Genomic DNA, 18146 nt, shown 5'->3' on the forward strand with positions numbered 1-18146 from the left:
CTTGTAGCAGCACTTCCCATATGGTCTAGCGGTTAGGATTCCTGGTTTTCACCCAGGCGGCCCGGGTTCGACTCCCGGTATGGGAACAGTGTCACTTTTTGCTCTAGTTGAGTTTACTTGCTTAGTGGCTCTGGCTGACTTCTGCAGCCGTGTTCGGGGTGAGTTTGGGAGCAGGCAGTGTAGTTGCTCCCGTGGATGGGAGCTTGGCTCTCGGAGGCCGGAGGAGCGCGGCGGCCGCTCTCGGGCCCGCTGCGAGAGGAGTTTCGCTTTCCCCGCGGCTGTACCCCGCCCTCAGCCCGTACTTTTCCAGGCGCTCGGGAGGTGATGATTAACTTGGGCCTCGCCTTATCTCCCCCCGCCCGGGTGCCCCCTCGGCCCACACCCTGCTCCGCCGCCCCCTTCCTACTCGGCGGGCCGGGGCGTGCCCGCTGCGCTCCAGTTACTGTCAACAGCGGCTGGAGACCACCCCGCTGCTCCCTATCGCCAGACCCCCGCCGATCCCTTGTCGCCGGCTGGGCTCTAGGACCCCCGCCGCGTGCACCCGAGCCCGGTCCACCGCTCCCCCCCCCCCCCAGCAACCCTCGCCTCAAGGCTTTTGCAGAATGTCTCTTATTTTCCTTCTAACTCCCCTTTCCTCTTCAAACACACGGCAAACTGCGGAGAAGAAAAATACCACTGGGATGAGATGTCTTGAAAGAACAGAGCCGGCTTTCCCGGAGGCTGTTTGGAGCGTCACTGATTTAAAAAAAAAAAAAAATCATGGGATGGAGGTGGAGCTTGGAAGACAGAAAATTAGCCCGGAGACTGGGGAGGGGATGTTACAACAAAGTTGCACTGTACTTTTAAATATAGAAGCCCTGTGTTTATTACAAAGAAGCGGCCCAGCTGTGTCAGCAGCCTGAGCGCCGTACACGAAACAAAAGCGTTATCATAAATGCAAGTTGAAATTAGAAAATTGGGGCAGCTGTAATGTTTAGTCTGTTGGGCCTTTGGGCACAAATAAGGAAAAACTGACTCCGGCGGATGAGTTTCTGGTCAAAACCATTACTGAGCAGAAGTTTTGGTTGTTTGTGTGTTCCCAACAATATTTTATAGCCTTAACTGGCACAGCTGAGTTTGAAAATAGCTGTTAATGTGATCTATGCGATTAGGGATTAATGAGCCTTTCCTCGTAAAAATTAAACCTAGAAAACTCCTTTAGCGAATATTTAAAACATTAACACAAGTCCTTATGCATGTCAGGTTCCCCACCCCCCACCTCCAGATGTTTTGAGGTGCCTGCTGAACAGCAGGCGCTTTAGGTAGGTGGGTAGTGGCTGGATAGAATCCCTTTGGCCTCCAGTCCTTAGCTATGGGATCGTGCGAAGGTCTTTGACCTGAGTGTAGTGGTGTCTTCTAGCTTTAGAGCCGTAAGCGTGTCACCATCATTATATTACTACGATAGTTTCTCCGTGTGGCTCGAGATAGCCTAGAACTCACTAGGAGCCGGAGCTGCTGAGGTTTATGGTCCTCCTGCTTCTGCCTCTCAGCAGTGGGCCTGAGGGTAAGGTGAGTCTGTTCAGACCTCATCTCAGTCTCACGTACCCCAGGGTAGCCTCAAAGTCTCTGCGGTGATGAAGATCTCCTTTGCTCTTGCACCTCCTGCCTCTTCAGTGCTCAGGTCACAGGCTTATGGCACCAGACTCGATTTTTTTTTTTAAGTTAATTACAATTCCTTATGTTTATGAATGTTTGCCTTCCTGTGTGCCACCTGTGTGCCTGGTGCCCAGGGAGGTCAGAACAGGCCAGATCCTGGAAATTGGAGCAATGGGTGGTTGTGGGCCTCCCTATTTGGGTGCTGGGGAATCAAGCCTTCATTTCCGCAGGAGCAACAAATGCTTCGAACCTCTCGAGCAGCCGCCTAGGTTCTCCAGAGCAGCACATTCTCCACAGAGTGTAGATAGGTTAGAACCAGGCACTTTGTTCTAGATTTGGAAGAAAGGACTCCTATCCCTGCTTTGTTTAATTTTTGCAAGTATTTGACCGGTGCTGAATAAAGCCTGTGTTATCATAGATGGAAGAGTAAGTGATCGCCGGTGGGCATACTGCATGTTTGGGGTGAGTTTAGGACAGTGGTACGGTGAGAGCATTCCTCCCCAAGATGTCCTCTGTCTAGCTCTGGGCCAGGTGGGGAACAGGCAGGCAGGGTCCGAGTTACACACAATTGTTCCTAGAGGTGGGGTGGAGATTTGGCTCAGGGAAGGGCAAGAATAGAGAGTGTTTGCCCTGCACCTTGAAGAACTGGTTGGATTTCTCCCAGTGGGGAATGTAAATCATAAAACCTGAGGTGGATGAGACTGGGACCCGGAGACTAGCAGGAAGTAGGGGTCGGTAGGCATGCGGTGCCTGGGGGGAGCTGGTGGCAGAGCAAGAAGAGAGGCAGGAATTTCAAACTTTGCAAGTTTGAGGAGGTTACACATTCTTTTAATCAAGGGTCGACCTTTTATATCAGGAGAGTTCTGCAAACATTTTTGACTCTTTGTTCTGTGTTGTTCTTGTTATTGTGAGACTGATTCTTACTATCATAGCCCAGGTTAGCAGATGTGTTCTGCCACACCCAGCTTCGTCTCTGAAAAGCTTGAGTGTGGCCGTGGTGTGTGAAACAAGAAATCTTACTTCAAAAGACTCAGACAGTAGAGGAAAACGCAGACTGTTGCGTGCCTGTAGCTTTTATGTTTAGGTGTTGAATATTTTCAAATCAATAGAATGGAAAAGCGATTAATTAGACTTTATAAGGATGAAGACTGGGTTTTTGTTGTTGTTGTTTTTGGAGACAGGGTTTCTCTGTAAAGCCACGGCTGTCCTGGAACTCACTTTGTAGACCACTTTGTAGACCAGCCTGGCCTCGAACTCAGAAACCCGCCTGCCTCTGCCTCCCAAGTGCTGGGATTAAAGGCATGGGCCATCATGCCCAGTGAAGTCTGGGTTTAAATTATGGGAGTGAATTGCAGGTGTCCTTTGCAAGACCTTAATAATTCCTGAATAGCTGGGAAATAATATTTGATAAATATCTGAAGATTCTTTTGTTGGGTTGCTGGTGTCTAAGGTGCTCTGTCTAGACCACAAATAGCTAGCTGTACCAACTGAGTGCTAATTCACCCAGGCCATGTGGTGATAGTTGCTACTGTCAGGTGCAGCCAGGAGAGGTGTGAAAGCTCCATGGAAAGGGAGGAGTAGGAGACAAGGTGAGTTAGGCCAAATCCAGAGCCGTTCCGCTGCCCCAAGGCCTCTGCTTCCCCATTTCAACTGCCTGTCTGGCCATCACTGCCCCTCAGCCACCGTTGGCCTTGTGGCTGACTCTTGAGTGTGCCTCGGGGTTTTATTAACACTTGTTCTTCTGCCTCCACCTCCCCTCATCTCAGGCCTGCCTGCCTTTCTCAGAAAGGCCTTTCTGGACACATTAGCCAGTCTCTCTCTTTTTAGTTACTTTCTGGTTAATTTACCTTGCTTGTTCATTCATGTTTTCTTTCCTTGCTTGCTTTTGGCTGCAATTAACCTGTTCACCTTTTTTTATATTAAAAAGAATATTCTCTCTTGTCCCTCTCATAACCCCTCCATCCCTCTGTTGAGAAGCTAACTTGTAGGACTCAGTTTTCTCTCTCTACCACTCGGACCCCTGGGATACGACTCCGGTTGTCAGCCTTGGCACCGGTACTTTTGCCTACTGAGCCATTTCACTGGCCCTTCTCCAAATTTTGAAAAAGATTCCTTTATGTGTATGAGCATCTTGTCACAGGGATGCGTGGGTACCAAGAGGGTGCTGGGTGTCACAGAGGTAGAGGAGGTTGTTCAATTCCTTAGGACTGGAGTCACCACTGGGAGCTAAGAACTGAACCTGGGTCCCTTTAAGAACAGCAAATGCTCTTAGCCACTGAAGCATCCCTACATGCGGCCCCCGCCCTCTCCCCCCCCCGCCCCCCCCGCCCCCCCCCCCCGTTTCTTTTCTTTCATCAGGGTAGTGTGAGGATAAGTACATGTGTCGTGAGGTCAGTCCTGCTCAGGTTATACCACAGAGAAGTTGGACCTGCACTGCACTCGCTGTTGGTGCAAATGTGTCATGGCACAGTCAATTGGAAACGTTTGGCAGTTCCTTAAAATCGTAAACAGAATCACCACATGTTCCTCAGAAGGGAAAACCTCTGCCTCCGTTACAACTTGATGTAAATGTTTACAGCGCTTTCCCTCCTAACAAGCTGGAAAAGGCCCAAGGATGGGCCAGAGTCTACTGTGTGTCTGTGTAGTGGGACACTAGCTGGAGGTGAGGCAGGCATGGAGATCCAGGCCACAGAATCAACTCTTGAGTTTCAAGCATCTTATGCTTAGTGGGAGAAAGCAGGTGATAAAGACTATGTTGTTCAGCCCTGTGTGGTGTGGTGACACGCGCCTGTAATCCTAGCACTTGGGAGTTAGACGCAGGAGGGTCTCTGAGTTCTAGGCCAGTTGGTCTGCATAGAGAGGAGTACTATAGGACAGTCAAATTCTGTCTCAAAAACAGCAGTTTTTGTTTTTTATTCCATTTATGTAAAATGCCCACAACAGGCAATTTTATAAAGAAAGCTTGCTTTGAAGTAGAGAAGAGATGGCGGGTACCTGCTAATGTAGCTATGTTTAGGTGCCTGAGAGACTATAAAATAAGATTTTAGTTGATTTACAACTCTGTAAATATACAGAAAAGCATGGCATGGCATACTTTATTTCTTAAGTTGTGTTACATGCTTGCAAAAACTATGAAAAAGGATTGAAGTCAAGCCTATGGAATGTTTTATCTCTGAATATGCTTGCCATTTAGATTTTACCTATCTTAGAATAACGGGGGGATGTTTGAGGAGTAAAGGTATGAATCCTAGATTGTTCTAACAGTGCAGCTCATCCTCACCAAGTCCACAGGTACAGTGTACAGTGTACAGAGAAAGGCCCACTCTAAACCCAAGCACTTAAAGCTCTCTGTTTTCACATCTGGGTCTGTGTGAGCGATGGCACAGGCCCCTTGTGGGAAGCAGACTTTGAGAAGGGCACTGGAGATACAGCCGGGCTCTCGTGATTCAGAGCCGGTGCGAGACAAGGCTTTCAGAGGAAGCAGGCAGGCAGGAGCAGGAGCACTTTAACAGCTGTAGCACATTCTGCCTGAAGCGTGGGAGAGTAGGATAGGAGTGGGAAACAAGGTTGCAAGAGTAGATTAGGGTCAGTGGGGAACAATGTCGGAGCTCTGGCAAGTTCTGCTGCTTCTTTTCCCTGGCCTCTAGGGTTTTTCTAGTAGCCTATCTTTGTACCTGTGGGTTTTGCACCGGCCCTGACCTATCAGCAGTGTGACTCTGGGCTGGGGACTTTGACTTTTTCCTTTCTGTCACCAGACGCGGAGCAGGGCATCTGCGGGTGGTCAGGAAGCATCTGAGGCCAGGTTACAAAGTCTGTTGAGAAGAGTTCATGCTGGGAGGCGGCTTGATTCTTGGCAACTTGGAGAAGTTCTGGAATTTGGAGCTAAAGGAGTTTGCCTAGCTAGGAAAGTGGATTTCTGGTAACGTGAGCTAATGAGGTGAATTTGATAGCACTGCGCAGGTCAGCTGGAGAGCGAGCCTGAGGATCCCTTCCACACCTTGCCTTGCCGGTTTCTACTGTCACTTTCCCTGGACCAAAGTCGGTGCCTGCCTTGAGGAGCCAGCTTCCCTGCTTGCTTCTGGGCTCTCCCATGGTGGCTGCAGCTTAACAGAAGGATCGGGTTCACAGGCTTGCCCGAAGGAAATCTTTGAGACGTCAGAAAGTAAACACCCTCAGGACAGTGGGGAAATGAAGCGTGGGTTCGGGTTTTGGACAGACAGGCAGGTTTCACTCATACTGTGGATCACGTCGTTTTTGCACATCCTAAGGTGGGTTTGCTTTTTGCACACTTCACATTTGCTCCAGGAGCCAAGACTCTGACACTGCCACCCTGTGGACACGTGATTCAGCACTTCAGGAATTAAAGGGAAACCTCCTTCGTTTGAAATTAACCGTGTTAGAACTGGCTGTGGCTCTTCTACCTTGGTGTGTGTGGTCAAGCTTATTAGATAACAAGCTTAAAGCTTATCATCTGAGGCTTCTACATAAAGAGAATGAAAATACAGTAGCTTTAAAAAAGCTCTGAAGGCCAGGCGCGCTGCCACACACACGCCTTTAACCTTAGCATTCAGAAGGCAGGGCCAGGTGGATTTCTGAGTGAGGCCAATCTGCTGTGCACAGCCAGCCAAAGAAAGGCACACTGAGAGACCCTGACTTGAAATAACAAAGGCAAAACCCTAGAAATCCAAGCATACTGTTCAGATAGTAAATTTCTTTGCCCCAAAAAACTTAGTGAGTTTTTTTTTTTATTTTTTATTTTTTAATTAATGTTATTGGGTATACCTGTTGTTTTTGTATTCGAGACAGACAGGTTCTGTCTAGCCCAGGCCAGCCGGGAGCTGCTCTGTAGCCCTGGACGTCCTTGGGTTTGAAGTTGTTCTTCTGCCTAGTCTCCTGATAGGAGACTTTAGGAAAGAGCTCCATGTTGCTCACACTTTGTTTCTTTAAAAGTCACTGTGGTATGTGAGGCCTATCTAAAATAGTGTTGTTTTTTTTTTAAACGTGTACTGATTTCCTTTTCTTGTTTTGAGATAGGGTCTCACTATGTAGTTCAGATACTGAGTTTTTTCAAGTACTATTTTATAATAGATGTGGAATTGCCCTCCAGGCCCCCTCCCCCCTAAATGAATGTGGCTTCTTATATTTTATTGTATGGGTAAAAATTCTTCCATGTTGGATGCCCTTAATGGTACTTACATAAAGAAGTGAATATTATATGCTATTTATTTAAAATAACAGTCTGCTTTAAAATTGACTTAAAATGAATGGGGACTGGGAAGGACTCACTTGCCTTCTGTGGCTCGGGAAATGGCCCAGGCCCGGAGTGTACAAAATAACTTTCCCAGCAGATGAGTTGTTTACAGCCCACGATGTCGTAAATGGCTAAATGGCGTATGCGCTTGAATTCCCAGAGGTGTCGGCCTGGGTGGGGTGGAGGCACTTAGTGTTGAGATTGTGTAAAGGCTGAGTGGGCTGGAGTGATGGCGCAGGCCAGGGAGCCTTAAGTGTTCTGAAATCCACATGGAGGAAGCTAGCTGACGTTCTTGAATCCTCATCCTTCCCATAAGGCACCTGGCACCTACCTTAGGGACATGACCCTTTGTTACTGGGGTAACTGCAAATCTAAGTGTTAATGATTTTTGATACTTGAGTATTTCTGAGTTGTTTTCTCTAAGGTGTGGCACGGTGAACATGGTAACAGACTTTAAATGCTTCGCTTGATTTAACTTTCCACGGCAAATATGTAGGATTGTGGGTAATATCTCACAGTTACTTCTTGCTAGGTATATGGTTTACATTTTACAATCAATAAATAGCTTTTGCTTTCAAGTGAGGTGGACAGTCTTTTTAAACTGTGAAGCATCTGGGTGCTTGTGGCAATAGGTGAATCACGTGAGCTGTGCTGGAGGCCACGGTGGAAAACAGACAGGCCTGTGCAGTGAGACCCTTCGCTGCCATCCAGAAGGCAGAGGCCAGTGCTTCCGGAGGTCTGACGGGTCTATTGTCATACCTAGTTTAAATAATTATCTTGAGGGGTGCGGGAAGCATGTGCAGATCAGAGGACACTTACGGAGTTGGCACCTTTTCCTGTGAGTGCCAAGGGTCAATAATATTAGAGAGACGTTTATGTCTCCTGCCCTTTTTTAATGACTATTCTTTTAAAAATTGTAAGCACACTAAGCATGAGTGTTCAGTCGCTGTTGGCCTCCACACCAGGCTACTCTTGGTGTCGGCGTTTGACCACAAGGCGCTTGCTATAGTGGGGAACCCTTTACTTTCATACTGGACTTTTTCATCCATGCAAAGAATGAAAGGCTTTTCCCTTTGAAAAGTAATTCTAGCTTAGATGGGTTGGAATTTTTTGTAAGGCAGTAACTATTTAATAAAGCTTGTATATGAATTTTAATGTTTTTGAATGTAAACTACTCCCGACTAAGGAAACAACAGTTATTTATTTATGTACACTATCACTGTCTTCGGATGCACCAAAAGAGGCGGTTGGATCCCATTACAGCCGGTTGCTGGGAGTTGAACTCAGGACCTCTGGAAGAGTGAGCAGAAAGTGCTCTTAACCCCTGAGCCATCTCACTAGCCCGAAACACCTTTTATTCTCATTTCATTTTTATTTTATGTTGTGAACGTGTGTGTTCTTGTGCATGCCACAGTGTGTATGTGTGGGTCAGAGGACAACTTTTGGAAGTCAGTTCTCTCTTTCCATACTCAGGTCCTGAGGCTTGGTGACAAGTCCTCTGCAAGTCCCTGACATCTCACAGGACTTGAGTAAATTATCTTCAATTTAAAATGTTTTTGCTCTCTTGGTTCCTCAGATACTTTTTAGCTGAGTGACTTTTGAATTTAAAAAGTCTTTTAAAATTGTCTTAAATTTTTTATACTTTAATCTTTTGTTTAAAAAAAATCTCTTCAGGATTTGCAATCTGGAGGCCAGGAAAATTTTAATAACAGGATATGTTCATTTATTGTTCTGTGAAGCTATTTGTATTCTATTTCTGGATTTAATCAAAGATTTTTTTTTTACCTTTCAAGGCTACAGTGTTTTGTTTTGTTTTGTTTTTTTCTTGTCAGCTTTCCCAACGTTTGTTTATCACTGATACCTCCGTGCCAAGGGGTACAGCTCACTCTGCTGACCAGGAAGGATGGCCTTGCTACTCTATCCAGTGTGTAGTTACCAGAGCTGAGGTGGCTGGGAAGGGTCGGATAGGCAGGTGCTGACTGCAGGCTAAGCTCTGGTTGTTAGGGGAAGGGCCCTTCTGTGGAGGGTGCTGGGTGAGGCAGAATCCTGGCTTAATTGAGAACTCCACACTCCTGGGTTCCCTTTTATAATTCATAGAAACCATATTGTCCTTTAAAATTCCTCATTGATACACTATTTCTTTGCATTATCAATACCTACTAGAAATGTTTTTAGTTTATCAAGCACGTTTTAAAGTGTTTAACCCTAAAGTTATAGAGAAAAGGCACATTAAGTTTATATAAAAGGTAATTAACCAATGCTCACCTTCCAAGATGGCTACTATAGCAGCTGTTGGCATGGTGAAATTGCGAGCCTTATGTATTGTTGTAAAGAATGTAAAATGATTCCCTCCAAAGTGGATTATCTCATAAAGGTGTTTATATTTCTGTATTTATGGCAACACCAGTGTAATTAATCCAACTATCAATTCATGAGTGATTAAAGTAAAGTGAAGTGTGTAGAATATTATTTAGCCCTAAGGAATTCTGACACATACTATGACATAGCATGGAGGAACCGTGAAGACTGTACTGAGTGAGACAACTAGTCACAAACAATCCTGCCGAGGAATCTCACTCACTTCTGGGTATCTAGAGCAGGAGGTCATGGAGAGAATACTTGGTGTTTGCCCGAGAAAGTGAGGGCTTGTGTCATGGGCATAGAGTTTAAGTTTGGAAAGATGGCTGGAAAGAATTCATAGGTGGCATAACAATGTGAGTGTGTTAATTTTTACAGAACCACATACTTAGAACCATGGTTGAGATGGTAAGTTGACTCTTTATATATATTTTAATTTTTTTATATATATTTTGGCACAATTACATTTTTTAATTTTTCTTTTTTATGTGTATGAACATTTTACTTGCACGTCTGTGTGCATGCCCTGTGCGTGCTGGTGCCCGCAGAGGGGAGAGGAGGCAACGGCGGATCCCTTGGAACTGCAGTCCAGATGTTGGTAACTGCCTGTGAGTGCTGGGAACTGAACCTGGGTCCTCTGCAGGAGCAAGTGCTCATAACCACTGAACCATCCCTCCAGCCCCGCTCCCAATGAACAGGTTTTTTGTTTGTTTGTTTTTTTGTTTTTGTTTTTTGGTTGGTTTTTTTGTTTGTTTGTTTGTTTTGTTTTTTCGAGACAGGGTTTCTCTGTACAGCCCTGGCTGTCCTGGAACTCACTTTGTAGACCAGGCTGGCCTTGAACTCAGAAATCTGCATGCCTCTGCCTCCCAAGTGCTGGGATTAAAGGCGTGCGCCGCCACCGCAAATGAACAGTTTTAAAATAGAAAATTTGATTTTGTATTTTGGTGTTCTTTCAGAAAAACAACCCCTAACTTACCCCTCTGATCTTACTTCAACAAAGAAGAGTTATTGACACCAGGTGAACGAGGCTCTCTCACCAGCAAGGAAGCAGTTGGGGCAGAGGACTCCACCCGGTGTTTTGTGATGTGAGCTTCTGACACTTTTCTACCTGGAGATAGCACCAGAACTCAAGTTTAAGGTTCCCCAAGGTAGCTTCACAAGACACCAATCCAAAACCCTATGCTGTTATATTTGGTTTTCTGGTTGGCAAGCTACTCATCAAAGCTCTTACAACTCCTTCCTGGGATGACTAAATTTCCTTGAGTAGCACACAGAAGTCAAGAGAATCTGGTTGGCTGTTATAGAGAGTATTACAAGGGATACAGATCAATGGATGTATAGTCTGAGTTTATGGAAGAAGGGATGAAGATGGAACCTAGGGCCCTTTTCCAGGCCACTACACTTAAGAAATTTGCAGGAGGTAGCTCACATCCTTCATCTCAGTGCTGTGGAGGCAGAGGCAGGCAGATGTGTGTGAGTTCAAGGCCAGCCTGGTCTAGAGAGCGAGTTCCAGGACAGCCAGAGCTACACAAAGAAACCCTGTCTCTGAAAAAAACAGAAAGAAAGAAAAGAAATCACTCTCTTGGGGGCTGGAGAGATGGCTCAGTGGTTAAGGGCACTGACGGCTCTACCAGAGGTCCTGAGTTCAATTCCCAGCAACCACATGGTGGCTCACAACCATCTGTAATGGGGTTCTGATGTCCTCTTCTGGTGTGTCTGAAGACAGCTACAGTGTACTCATATGCATAAATAAATCTTAAAAAAAAAAAAACCCTGTGTTCGTTACCCAGAAACTTTTGAATTCTGTTCTTTGTGTTTTATTAAGATGCCTTTGACTGTCTAGTTGGATTGGCAGAGCAAGGAAACCTAGCAAGGACTCTTCAGCTTTAGTATTCTGTCCAAGAGATGAGGAGCTTAGCACCTTGTGCCAAGTTGGAGTAGGGTCCGTGAACTCATGAGGCTTGGAGACAGCTGACAGATGAAAGCTTGTAAGGCCTTTCCTGGGAAGTTAGTCACAAGCCAGGGACTTAGAAGGGAAACAGATGCAGATTTTGCTGTGTTAGAGGTATGCAAATTGTTCTTTAGTGTAAAGGACATCTGTAATGGGATGAAGGTGCTAATTTGACTAGTATTAGATGTTATGTGTTGGGGAAATATAACAAGGTAAATGCTTGTGAAACTTAGGTTTTAGTGGAAAAGGTAGTTTGAAAAAGATATAAAGCTAGCCTTAAGTTTTATGTGCATATTAATTACACACACTCCCGCCCCCGTTGGAATGAGAAAGTTTCCTTGAATAAAGGGCTTTTAACTAGAGACCTGAAGAGAGTATGTCTTGGCTAGGAGATACAGGGTAGGGGGCATCAGACGGGAAAGAGGTTATGGGAAGACTTTTGTAAATTCTCTGTCGCTAGAAAGACTATGTTTTGGGAAATGAAAGACCTTGAGAGCTGTGACTAGAAAGATAGTGCAACCTTGTCATTTGGGAAGCCGTGACAGGAGGATCACCTGAGTTTAAGGCTGGCGTGGGCTATATCCAAACCTTGGGAGACCTTGTTTGGGGAGGGGGAAGATATAGGATGCCAAATATCAGAACATACAGGGTGTTAGGCCATGGAGGACAGTGGGAATGGGGACACAACAGACACTGAGAGAGAGGTGGTCTCAAAAGGAAACATCAACAAAAATGGGGGTACATAAGTAGAGTGTGAGGTAGGAGTCAGGAGAACACGTGTGGGGCTTTTATGTCCAGCCTTTAAAATACCCATACAGTAACCTTTAAATGCCTGTGTTTGAATACTGAGAGATTAAGTTATAAATATGTAAATACATAATTTATAAATATATAAATAAGTATTCAGATCACCATGTGGCCTGTTAATATGGCAACATGTATGGAAAGGGTAGATTTTAAGGGATTTAAGGGAATTTGAGCCCAAATGGCTCTTACATTTATATGACACACCCGCTAGAAGCCCTAGATGTGGATAGATTTGCCCAGGGACAGTCTGGGATGAGTGGGAGCCCTTTGACCAAGATGTTTGGTCCTTCAGTGCTGAGTGTCAAAGAGACTGGGCAAGAAAAACTTAGAAAGAGTCTAGAGCACCGTTTTAGTAATGCAAGATGGTCCTCAAGGTGCTGGCTGCTCTTAGTGCTGGGAGGCTGCTCTTAGTGCTGGGAGGCTGCTCTTAGTGCTGGGAGGCTGCTCTTAGTGCTGGGAGGCTGTTGCTTTTAGAGCAGATTGAGAGTCACCATGGGGGCGGGATGCAGATGATTAGGTTGGAGAAGGAATGGGAAATGAAGAAATGGTGTGCCCAGACACAGACAGGTCTTCCAGGAAGTCTGGTGTGACACGGATGGAATGAGAAAGGACAGCGGCTGGATTTAAAGGCATCAGTCATCAGGATGTCCTTTTTAAAAGAGAAACACGAATTCACAGAAGTATCTTCTATATAAGGTCCACACAATACTTGAGGAATGCATGCCTTGCTGATTCCTTAAACAGGATCTGCTGAATTCAGCTGGGAACTTCCCACTGTGGTGTAATTACACTGATTTAGTGTAATTGCGGTGTTCCAGGACAGTGTATAATGGCTACCACCAGGCCTTGTTGAGGTTCAAAGGTCTGCTTGCTGCTGGAGTAACTTCCGGTCATCTGGAGAGACTCCTGGTCTGAGACCTACGTTTGAGTCAGTAGGTGTAGGACTCGGGAGTGTGTGCTTGCATGTGCAGATGACTCTCACATGTGCTGGCCCACGGGATCGCTGCCCCATGGCTGCTCTGCTCTGAGGCCTTCTGGGTTATGGGTTACATTTCTTTACTTATTGTTTTGTGCATGGGGTAGCATCTGCACAGAGGTCAGAGGATAACTCTTAGGAGTCAGTTTCCTCCTTCCTCCCAGGGTTGAACTCCATTCACCAGGCTTGGTGGCAAGGACTTGTATCCACCGAGTCATCTCCCTGGCCTCTTTTGGATGATTTTAAGTGCAGAGCTTATACTGAGTGACTGTCAGCTTTCAAGACCTGCCTGGAATTCAGGAAACCCTGTCTTACTCCCCTAACCTCCATCAAGAGGTGAAACTAGCTTGACCCATCTCGCTGGTTATGAGGTTGTGTGCGTTCCATGTGGGTCCCTCTCTAGAGTTGCTTCTGTACTCCCCTCTCCTCCCTGTATCCTGAGGAGCTTCCTCAGACCCCCATGTCTCTGGACTACAGTAACTTCCTCTGCTAATAGTCCCCCGTCTCAGCCTTTGTATCAGAATGTCTTATCGTTACTCTGGTCAGTGGTCATCTGTCCACGGAGGCTCTCCCTGACCACCCCAGGGCAAAGTGTCTTGGTCATTTTCTGGTTCTCTCTGTTGAGTTTCTTCCTATGCCTGAATTGTGCACCACAGTATTTTAAGTCACTGGAATAGGGCCTGGCACAGAGTAGATACTTAAGTACTGGATAGCAAATAAAGATCAAAATCTGACTAAACAGACTAAGTCTGCTACTGCTGCCCGTGATTTCATCACTCAGAGATCATATGTGTATAAAGGCGGACTGAGCAGCCACCTACACCATTTTAATCTGTGTATGCCATTTGACAGTATCATCTTTCCATATTGATGCCACTTTATAAGGACTGTCACTTTTTGGTCTTTGTAGTATGTAGTCTTTCTGTGTGTAAGCCAGAAGTCAGTACTGTGTGCTCCCTTTTTGTGTTTTAATCTTTGTATTTTTAAAGGATCCTTTAAAAAAAATTAGTTGTATTATCTTTAAGTGTATGTGTGTGTGCGTGTGCTAGTGTTGGTGCCCTTTGGATCTAGAGGTGTTGGATCCCATGGAAGTGGAATGTCGCTGGGACCAAGCTCAGGCTCTCTGGAAGAGCAGCAAGTGCTCTTTACCACTGAGTCATCTCTCCAATTCCACTGTACCTTGTTTTGGGGGACAGCATCTCTCACTGAGGCTGGAGCTTATCGATTGAATTAGACTCACTGGCCATTGAGCTCCCCTGGCCCCAGCCCACCAGGACTGGGGACACAGATGTGAGATGCACTTGGCTTGCTCTTGCCTGGGTACCGGGTGTCTGAGAAGATCCTCGTGCGTGAGTGGCCTGCACTTCACCCACCACGCTCTCTTCTGCAAGAAGACAGTCACTTCACAACGGAATGAGACAGTCCATATCATGGACCATGCTTTTTAACAGCTCCCAATTGATGTGACAGCTGCTTTTACATCTATTACTTGAACAGTGCCATGAATCTTTCTACATATTGGTGTATACTTTTATTTTGTTAGAAGGAATTTCTAGGTTTGAAGCTGTTTGGTAAAACATATAGTGTGGGGTATTTTGATTGTGATCTTGCCTTCTGGACTGATAGCCTTCCCTCCTCAGTAGAGAGAACGAGGGCATTTGTTTCCCTTGTGTTCTCTGCGATCATCTGATTTCGGCTAATTTGTGGATGAAGAGTGGACTGTTTTGGGGCACTCAGTCTGAGACTGTCAGAGTGAGTATCTTTTCTTGTGTGAAGTGTATGCACGCCCCACACCTTCTTTTCTATTAAGGTAATTCGACTTGATGAACAGATTTTTAAGCTCTAGTTTTATTATAATTTTTCCCCCATGAGAGAGAGTTTCTGGGTTTCTCTGTGTAACAGCTCTGGGTGTCCTGGAACTCGCTATGTAGACCAGACTGTCCTTGAACTCACAGAGACCTATCTACCTCTGCCACACCACCGTCGGGCTCATACTTACATTTTTACTATTACTACTCTTATTTATTTACTGAATGCCTGTTGGAGGTGGTGTTGGAGACTGAATTTGGGTCCTTCGAAAGAGTAGTGCTCACTTATAGCCACTGAGCCATCTCTCCAGCTCACTCCTTTTCTCCTGCCCGAGCCTCTCCAGTGACAGGGTCACAGCTCTGTCCCAAGATGTCAGGTTTATGCAGCACTGGAGACCAAACCCATTGGGAATGGTTGGTAGAGACTTTTATCATTTAAGCCAACTACCCCCTTCAGTCCTCAATTTTATTTGTTTTTAAAACAGATTTTCTTTTTTAAAAAAACTTAATGTGTGTGTCTTTGCATGTATGCATACCTGGTGCCTGCAGAGGTCAGAGATCTCCGGAACTGGAGTTAGAGCTGGGTATGAGCCACCGTGTGGCTTTGGGTACTGACCCTGAGTCCTCTGTAAGAGCAGGAAGTACTCAACTGTAGAGCCATATCTCCAACACCTGGTTTTTATCTTTTGAAGTACAAAATTTGCTACTATGCATATATATATATATATATATATATATATATATATATATATGTGTGTGTGTGTGTGTGTGTGTGTGTGTGTGTGTGTGTGTGTATATATATATATATGTATATATATATATATATATATATATATATATATATATATATATATGGCATTGTTTATTTCTTAGGTCCTTTGGTTTATCTTAGGATAAGATGTTTGTAAGATTTTATAGGTCAAATATCATTCCTTCCTTTACCTTTTTTCCCTGCCTTTAGTATTATATCTAGGAAGAGAAAGAGATTTCCTACTAATTGCTGTATAGATGTTGATTTGTGTTGTCTTCTGGTGCTTTTGTTTATAACATTTAGATCTGATTGTGATGCAGAAATTTTTAAAAAGATTAGCAGGAGTGTGAAATTGTTGGCTAATGCCAATTAGTGACAGATATTTCCTTTCAGGCAAAATAGAATAGAAATATTTTCATCAATGCCATTTTAATAATAATCTTAAGTTTGTACATCCTGTTGAATCTCTTTTCTTGTTCCTGTTTTGTTTTTGAGACACGGATTCTCATCTCAGACTGGTCTGGAACTGCTAAGTAGCCTGTGTTTGACCTTACCATCCCTGTGCCCCGCCTCTGAGTGCTGGGTTACAGGGAAGGGCTACTAAGCCCGTGGCCTAGCTCTGATCTCTGTTAAAAGTTTGATTTCTTGACACGGGGTCTTGCTCGATAGCCCTGGTTGACCTGACCTTATTTTTTTTTCTCTCTCTCTCTGTTTTTTAAAGACTTCTGTATTTCTGTACTTGTTCTTCTGCTGGACTTGAGCAGAAGCTTGAAGGTAGTGCAGACATGATGATAGCAAAAGCAGAGAAGGTAGTGAATTCTAGCAGCTTCTTCATTGTGTTGTAACTGTCAGAATTCTAAATCTTTGTAGCACATTCTTATTCTTGTATCTCTTCCTATGTTTGATCCTTCATCTCTCTTAAAGACTATTTTTTTAAAAAAAGATTTATTTATTTATTTATATGAGTACACTGTAGCGCGAGCAGGTCCAAAGATTTATTTATTATTAAAAATAAGTACACCGTAGTTGTGTTCAGACGCACCAGAAGAGGGCGTCAGATCTCATTACAGGTGGTTGTGAGCCACCATGTGGTTGCTGGGATTTGAACTCAGGACCTTCAGAAGAGCAGTCAGTGCTCTTACCTGCTGAGCCATCTCACCAACCCTAAAGACTTACTTTTGACTGGACCGAGACTAAGAAGTAGAAGATCTCAGTGAGAACAGTTGACATTTCTTGGCAGTCTGTTCCTGGCATTTTTCATTCTCTTGGCCTGAGAGAGTTTAGTATGTTCTGTATAGCCTCCTCATTTTTCTCAGTGTGTTGTTTCTTCAGAGCCATATGTAAGTGTTTGTGTCACAGGACACACAGAGTGATAAGATGCTAAATCTTGGCTGCTTTGGTCCTGGGCCTCTTACCATCTTTGTTTAAGGGCTTTCTTACATCATGTTGGTGGACACTGACACCTTTAGAGAGATTGAAGAGCTTTTGGATTCTGCTAGCTCTTTTGGGCCCCCCTGCCAAGGAACAGTGTTATGTGTCAGTGCGGCCATCCCCTGCCCCCTCACAATAATGCTCAGAGTGATATCCAATGCGAACGCAAACAGACTCGCATTTCAGATCTTCTTGGCCTGTAATAGTGATTCTCAACCTTGAACACAGTCCCTCATGTTGTGGTGACACCCAACCATAACATTATTTCCTTGCTACTTCATGACTGCAGTTTTGCTACTGTTGTGACCTTGATGTGCAGGATAGCTGATATGCAGTATCTGCCTTGGATCAAGACCCTTTGCTTCCCAGGAAAACCATGTTTGTTGTTCTACCGTTGATTTGTACCACAGAACCCTTCTCTCCAGCCAGAGCACTAGCAGCTACTTCTGTGGCCATGTGCTTCTCACAGAAAGTGTAGAGCTGGCCTTTCCTGTCCACTTTAGTCAGCTTTTGACAGCTGGTGGCTGGGAAGTTCTTTGTGCCATAGCTAACCACCTAGAGGGTCTCATGAAAAGAACAGCTATCCTTACAGAGGGGAAAGGCCTCGCTGCGTTGTTTAATCTAAATTCTAAAGTTGAAAATAGTGCTGGTGAGAAGCTCAGTGGGGAGAAGCCCGTACTGTGTATCCTGGTTAGGTTCCTGCAGTAAACACCGTGACAGAGTCAACCTGGGCATGCAAGGGTTTGCATGGCTGACACTTCTACATCACAGTTCATCGTGAAGGGAATTGGAGGCGGAACCTGAAGCAGAGGCCATGGAGGGGCACTGCTTATTGGATTGTTTCTCTTGACTCACTCAGTTCGCTTTCTTACACAAGCCAGGTCCATCTGCTCAGGGCTGACGCCATCCACAGTGAGCTAGGGACTTCCTTATCAATCGTCTATCAAGGAAATGCACCAGGGGCTTGCCTATGGGCAATGTGGAGGAGGTGTTTCCTTAGCCGAGCGACGTTTTTTACCAAACACTGCTGGTTTGTATCAAGTTGACAAAAAAAACTAACCAGGACACCATGCAGGCCTGACAACTATGTTCCATCTCAGAAAGCCACAATGGAAGGAAAGAACTGTCTCTGAAAGTTTTCCTAGACTCCACCCCCCATATGTACCATGGCATGCACC

General features: G+C 45.1%; 1 protein-coding gene, 1 non-coding gene and 1 pseudogene across 6 annotated transcripts in view; all 3 read left to right on the forward strand.

Moving 5' to 3' along the window:
* The window catches only part of Elf1 (E74-like factor 1), a 101318-nt gene that overhangs the window by 480 nt on the left and 82692 nt on the right, over nucleotides 1-18146 (forward strand). Inside the window, exon 1 of one of the 5 annotated variants that reach the window (XM_030247640.1) lies at nucleotides 5880-5903. The exons of 3 other annotated variants lie outside the window; for them this stretch is intronic. The gene's annotated coding sequence lies outside the window, so the exon portion shown is untranslated. Of the gene's footprint in view, nucleotides 1-5879; nucleotides 5904-10367; nucleotides 10393-18146 lie in introns of those variants that run through there. One more of the 5 variants, XM_030247638.1, reaches the window with a different exon arrangement.
* On the forward strand, nucleotides 15-86 carry n-TEttc4. Its single transcript has one exon. It is a non-coding gene; the product is annotated as a tRNA-Glu (tRNA).
* Gm9243 (predicted gene 9243) overlaps nucleotides 5012-18146 on the forward strand; it is a 43236-nt pseudogene continuing 30101 nt past the window's right edge.

This window comes from Mus musculus, chromosome 14, assembly GCF_000001635.26.
Source record: "Mus musculus strain C57BL/6J chromosome 14, GRCm38.p6 C57BL/6J".
NCBI lineage: Eukaryota > Metazoa > Chordata > Mammalia > Rodentia > Muridae > Mus > Mus musculus.